Source organism: Ziziphus jujuba, chromosome 4 (assembly GCF_031755915.1).
Source record: "Ziziphus jujuba cultivar Dongzao chromosome 4, ASM3175591v1".
NCBI classification, from domain to species: Eukaryota; Viridiplantae; Streptophyta; class Magnoliopsida; order Rosales; family Rhamnaceae; genus Ziziphus; species Ziziphus jujuba.
This window is the reverse complement of record NC_083382.1, coordinates 18,254,711-18,261,568: the sequence shown is the minus strand read 5'-3', so window position 1 is coordinate 18,261,568 and position 6,858 is coordinate 18,254,711.

Genomic DNA, 6,858 nt, shown 5'->3' with positions numbered 1-6,858 from the left:
TCTGACCAAATCCCAAAGAGATTGCATGCATGCATCAGAGTTCTATATGTATGCTTAATTTCCAGTGTGCATAGCCTTACGATGTATTAATTGTCTTCTCCTTGGACGGTATAGTATCTCAGGTACGAAGACTTAAAAGGGCATGCAATTATCAATCCCCTTGATTTGATACTTCAGTTTCTATTTTGTTGCTGTGCTTCCAATTAATGCTTTTTGGCTAAGGGCAATGCCGTAGTTAACTCATCATGCATTTTGTAAAAAACCATCTCTTATGTTTGTAAAGTTCATAATATGTATCTTAGTATACATTTACATTTATACAAAAAGTCTCTAGTCAAGAAATTTTTAATTTCATAAATTTAAAAATTTTTATATGGCGAGTAAGGATTGCCATATCACATATTAAATTTCAAATTTGAATTTAAATATTAATTATTATTTTATATAATGGTTAAATATTTGACATGTAAATATTTCTAGTAGTTTAATTAAATTAGAAAATCCTAACAAAAGATTTACCGTACATATATTTATATATAAGATGTCCACTTTGACTGCATGCAAGTAATTTTATGCACTTTTAAGTGTATGCGTCTAAGCAGGCAGCACAAGCAGGATGACATTGTCAAATAGAAAATCTCTTGTACATGTATACATAAAAATCTGAAGTCCTGAAAGATAGAGAGCACCATATAGAGACGATTGTGCATGCAAGATAGAGAGCACCATATAGAGGCGATTGTGAGTGCCTAACATGTTGCGGGACCTGCAAATTAAATTTCAGTTAACTAACATATCCAACAACATGTTGCAAGATGTTAGATACGCGCAGATGCACACAAAATAGAAGCATTCTATAGCAAAATTATGTGTATATATATATATATATTAAAATTCTTACTTCAAGACCGTCTCGATGTAAAACTTCAAACTTTTTTTATAAGTCCTTAATATTTTTGAAGATATATTAAGGTTTACATAAGTCATAACATGGTTCACTTTATTAAAAATCACATTAAGGATCCATTCACCAACAGAGTACTCAATCAAACCTGCTAAGGAAGCAATGTCGAAATCCAAGGATGAAGATCCCTCTCATCAAGCAAGTTTCCATAACCCTGGCCGTTGGTCAACCATCAACATTAGTACATAGCAATTTTGTTTCCTTTTATACAAAATTATATGTGTACAATTTTAGCTTGCTTCATGTTTTAAATTGTACAAGTATCAGATTATTCATCAACGCAAACACACAGCAATTTTACAACACTTTTAAAGTTCTTTATGGTATCCAAATCTGAAGATTTGAAAACCTAAAGCATGTCATCTTAAAGAACTTTTGTTGAATAGCACATACAGCACAAAAACTAGCTTTTGAAAATATTAAATAACTATAAATCTTCTTATGAAAACCAAGAAATCTAACAAAATATTTTCCAAATGTCAAAATTATTTTATTGGCTTATATTTACTCAACTTTAGTATGACTCTTATTATATACAAAACATATTAACATTCAGTAGTTCACTAATGTTGGAAGTACCAAGTTATTTACTAATTAATGTGTGAATATTAAATATCATTCATTGTTGCCGACATTATAGAATTTCATCTCATTTAGGCTTAATTTAATATTGCAATAATTTATAAGAAAATCAACTTTAACTGTGCTATAAAAAAAGTCAGTTAAGTATTTGGTAAATTATTGCGTTGAAATTGTTGTATGATTTAAAATTTATATTTGAGTGTTTGGTAAATAAATAGTGTTTAATTGTTCTTATTGTATATAATGACTGAAAAATACATTGTTTATTTACATTTATTTACTTGTAATATTATTTTTTTAATTATTATATGTAACACATATTACTAAATATTTAGCAAAAATTTTATTTTAATCAAAACTATGGTAAATGTTGATAAAAAAAATTAAAAAAATAATAAATGGAAACAAATGAATAAAGAACAATAAAAAGGTTAGCTCATACCTGTTGCATGTAATTTGTCAATAGCCCATAAGAAAAAAAAAAATTGGAAAATTAATTTTTTAACATGAATAACTTTGTTGAATAGAAAACCAATACATCTAGAACATAAATAATATTAAAGGATAAGGTATATTAGTTATGAACAATTTAAGAAGTTAAAATTAGAATTTCCAAAGCTAGTCTTTTACTGTTTCTCATAAACAACTTTTGGAAAAAAAAATTAAAAAAGATTTTATAAAATCATAATTTTTAAAATTTACCAAACACATAAAATAACTTATCAGTTTTGAAGCTTCAAAATCAATTCTAAATGGAGCATTAGTTTATCCTATTTATTTGCTATTGTCTATAAAAATAAGATAGCATCGTATAAATAGTAAACAATGATAAAAATAGGAAAAAATGGGTAGAAGATCCTTAAGGGTTTTTATGTGATGTTGTAAGAATTTGATTAGTTCTTTGACATCCTAGAAGAATGGTCGACGTAGATTTGTGTTCCAAGAAATATTCCGCAAGTCACTCCCAAATTGTTTATGGAATTATTTGCAAAGACAGATGAATACGACAGATCCAAAATAAGTGAGGTAGTTCACTTAAACTATTTAGAGATAAAAGTTTTTTGTTTTTTTTTTTTTTGATATAAAAAAATGACGTCACATAAATTACTGATTTAATTAAAATCAAAAACCAAAATGGTAGAGTGACAATCTTTACTATACAATTGTATTATGAATTTTCAATAGGATAAATGTCATTTGGACCACTTTTATTTTTCTATTTTTCCATAACATTTTTCTATTTTAGAAAACTTCACTGTAATCTCTTCACGTCTAACTTTTGTTTCGTATTAACCCCTTAATTTTTTTTCTTTCATTTAATTTTAGTCATCTTTAGTAATCATTAATTAACTCATATATTTGATTGAAATAATATTTTTAACCATTTTACTTATTTATATATACAACTAATCTATTTATTATTGTATTTTTCTATTTGTTCTCATAGAATAGTTAACAATTTCATGTATAACTTAATGTTGAAATATATTACTTGATTATATATATATATATATGTAAGGAAATTTTATGATGCGGACGGTCCAAATTATGTTATAGTGCGAACTTCAGTACTGATGAACTGTCGTCAATACTCATATCTGCATGATAGTATTCATAATAATTTTTTAAAAAATTATTATCAATACTAAGATCCGTATGACAAAAATATATAAACGTTTTCACCATAAACAGAATATATATATATATATATATATATATATATATTTTATGGCCAGATTGATTGGCTATTAAAAAGTTAAAGCATAGTTAGTTTCAATAAAGAAATACGTAAATAACATATATATACCTATAAGTCGTTTTATTTATTTAAAAATACGAAAAAAGGGTAAAAAATATATAATGGAAATCTTATAAATTTTATATATACATATATAATATATTATAAATTAAAATATACATGACAAAAATATGGATATTAAAATTTGATAATTTTTTTTTTATCTGATACGAGTAGAACTATTAATAGCATAATAACAGTTTAATATACTTAAAAATAAAAAATATAGTAAATAATTAAAAAATCAAGTAAAAAATCTTTTTTGTACACATTATTTTTATATTTTTATATAAGAAAAAAATAAATGAAATTGTTTATATTTGCAAAATTATGTATTTTTTCATAATAAGACAATATATTTAATATATATATTAATTTTTTTCAAAAAACTATATATTTTCTCATACATTTAAAATTAATATGAAATACAAATTTTTTCAAATAAATATATTCATACTTGTATTATATGTATAGTATTTACAAATTTACTAAGAACTACAGTAACCATAGTGAAAATTTTCAAAGTAATAATGCATTATGCAAAAAATTAAAAAGGACCAAAGTGATATTTACATGGTATATCTATGGAAGTAATTAAATTAATTATTTTGGTAAAAAGTAATTAAATTATTTATATATATATACATTACCTAAGCTATTAATACAATATCTTCTATTTAACGTAAGTCTCATATTTCTAAACTAAGGATCTTTTAGTAGTTAAATTAATTTCAAATTATTTTCCTACCCCCAATTCATTTATTTTCTTACTTTCTTTTTCCTTTTCGTCATTACATGCAATTATTGTTCGGATATTAATTTCACTGACCGCCAACTACAACCCATCAATAGCAGTACTACAAAATAATCATGTTTCAGTGCCTAAAATTACGATTAACCCCATCAATATACCCTCACTACCGCACATGTTGTATCTAGAATTTTAGAGGTAACATTTGATTTTTATTTATTTATTTATTTGTTTTTGGAAAACCAAGATGTAATATTCTAAGTAAATTAACTTTTCGATGACAAAATAATTTTAAGTAAAGTAATTTGAAAATTGTACTATTTTTATTTTATTTTTCTTAGATATCCACAGAAAAACTAAAATTTCAATCCATTCCAATATGATCGGATAGATTATCCAACCTTTTGTTGAATTGATTGGGTAGCCATTTTTGAAAAATCGACTTGGATTGGTTTTTTTATGTTAAGAAACCAATAAACCGATTTGAACTTAATTCCCCGTATAAAAAATGTTTTTTTTTTTTTTTCCTTTTGCTTAATATGTGGCTTGTTTTTAATGGGGCACTAATATTTTTCTGTGAAACAATAACACGGGATCACTTACATTAAAATTACAATTTAATTATTATCTTTCCTTTTCTAGCTTCCCCTGTCATTTACAAAGTTGGCATTAGATTTCGGGCAAAATAAAATTAGGGAAATAGCAGCAGCCTTTCAAATCTCAATCAATCGTTATCAACCAAGTCCACCGTATATCATCTCAATCGATCGTTGTCAACTATGTCCGTCGTATATCATCACCACTTGGCCATCATGCGTTGCACTCTGCATCGCCCACATCACCACATTTGAACAAGACTCACATCCACATCTTTCATTTGAAAAAGAAGAAAACAGAAACCATAACAAAGAGCAAATCAGTTCCAAGTTCAAATTCATGGCCATAGCCACCACCATCGCAAATCACCACCCAAACGCACCACCCCCATCACCACCACGCCGTCGACAATTCTTCCCCTTCTGATAAGCCTAAACAACAGGCTATCACAGCCTCTGCAAGACCTTAATGAACCCTTCCTTTTGCACAACATTTTTCTCCTCCTTGAGCTCTTCATTGATTTCCAATTGGTCTTCCCCATCTCGCTCCCACGCCCTTCTCCCGGCCTGAATCCCAAACTCCATTGCTATGCTCTATCCCGTCCTCCCTTCATTCATATGGTCTATCCCTTCCTCTATTCACTCATTCTCAACCTCCTCGTTCATCTGGCCCTCACCAATCTCATCAAGGTTCTTGTATACCACTCCCGCCCTCTCTAAAACAAGAACATAAACATCGCCATTTTACTTGACCATTTCTCTTTCCAAGTGGCCCATGCCTCCCGCATTTGCTTTGTAGGCTACCTCGTCTACCTCTCTACCTTCACCATTGTTGACTTTCCTGATTCTCGATTAATTAACTGCTGGATAGCTGCTGATGAGGCCAAGACCGTCAATTTTTCGGTCGCGGTTGTTTGGGCTTGTTTCCACTTCCATTTCTAGGATTTTGTTTGGGAGGCATTTCGTTTTTGATGTCTTTATCAGGTTGTATTTGTACGTCCTGTTTTGTTTTGTTTTGTTTTTTGGTTGTTGCATATCTCAGCATCCAATCCAAACCAACCTCTATTGGATAGAATTGGACTGAATTTAGTATTAAAATCGGTTTTGATTTGATGGTCATTATTAATAACCAATCATCATCGGATCATTTTGGTTATTATTAAAAAGTGTTAGTTGGGAATGATAAGCAGCCTAAAATTTACTTACAATGAATATTAATGATAATTTTTGACAATGCTACTCCTAAACCTTTTTTAGGCACCCAAGATGGCTCTGTCTGGGGAAACTATATTGAATTGGTATAGAAAATTCAATGGGACCTGCCATGAAATGGATATAATCCAACCGTATAAATAAAATATCATAAATATTATTAATAAAATTTTCATAAAATCATTGTTCTAAGCGTTAAGGGGCTATAATCCGAAAACCAATGAAAAGAAAATAAAATAAAATAAGAGTCATACATATTATGTCAATCCACCAAAGTAATCTAAAAGATTTAAAAGTTTAAAACTAAATAAAAGATAACATAAATAATAAATCTAGTTGAAATACACTAAAAAGAAAATATATCAACAATGGAATAACAACAGCGATAAAAATATGAGATGATGATAAAGATGCCAGGCATAATGTGCATAACTTGTTAGTTGAGGTCTAAGGAACAATTTAAAAATATAAACTTATGAGATAAGCTCAATAAGGGGAATAATATAATATTATGAAAATAGCTACTTAATTTCAAAATATTTTACTCAATACCTCACTTTCACTTTTTGAAAAAGTTTCTCTTCTTAAAACTATTTTACAAAACCAAACTTATATCCCAAAACAATATCATAAAAAGAGCATTTCATAATTAAAGAATTTAAAATATAGTTAACCAACTGAAATACAAATTTAATAATGGACAACAAACAACATAATCATAATTTCAAAACAATAATGAAACATAATAAAACAACTAAATATATATATATATATATCAGAAAGAACATATATGATGTACCATGTGATATACCTAGCGATTCCAAATGGTGCATGGCATGCCAAAACACCACCAGATAATTAAGGTTTACATAGAAACCAATGTCATGAGAGAGTGACATGTAACTCATCATCACTCTAAGAGAATGGCACATAACATATCATCATTCTCTCATAT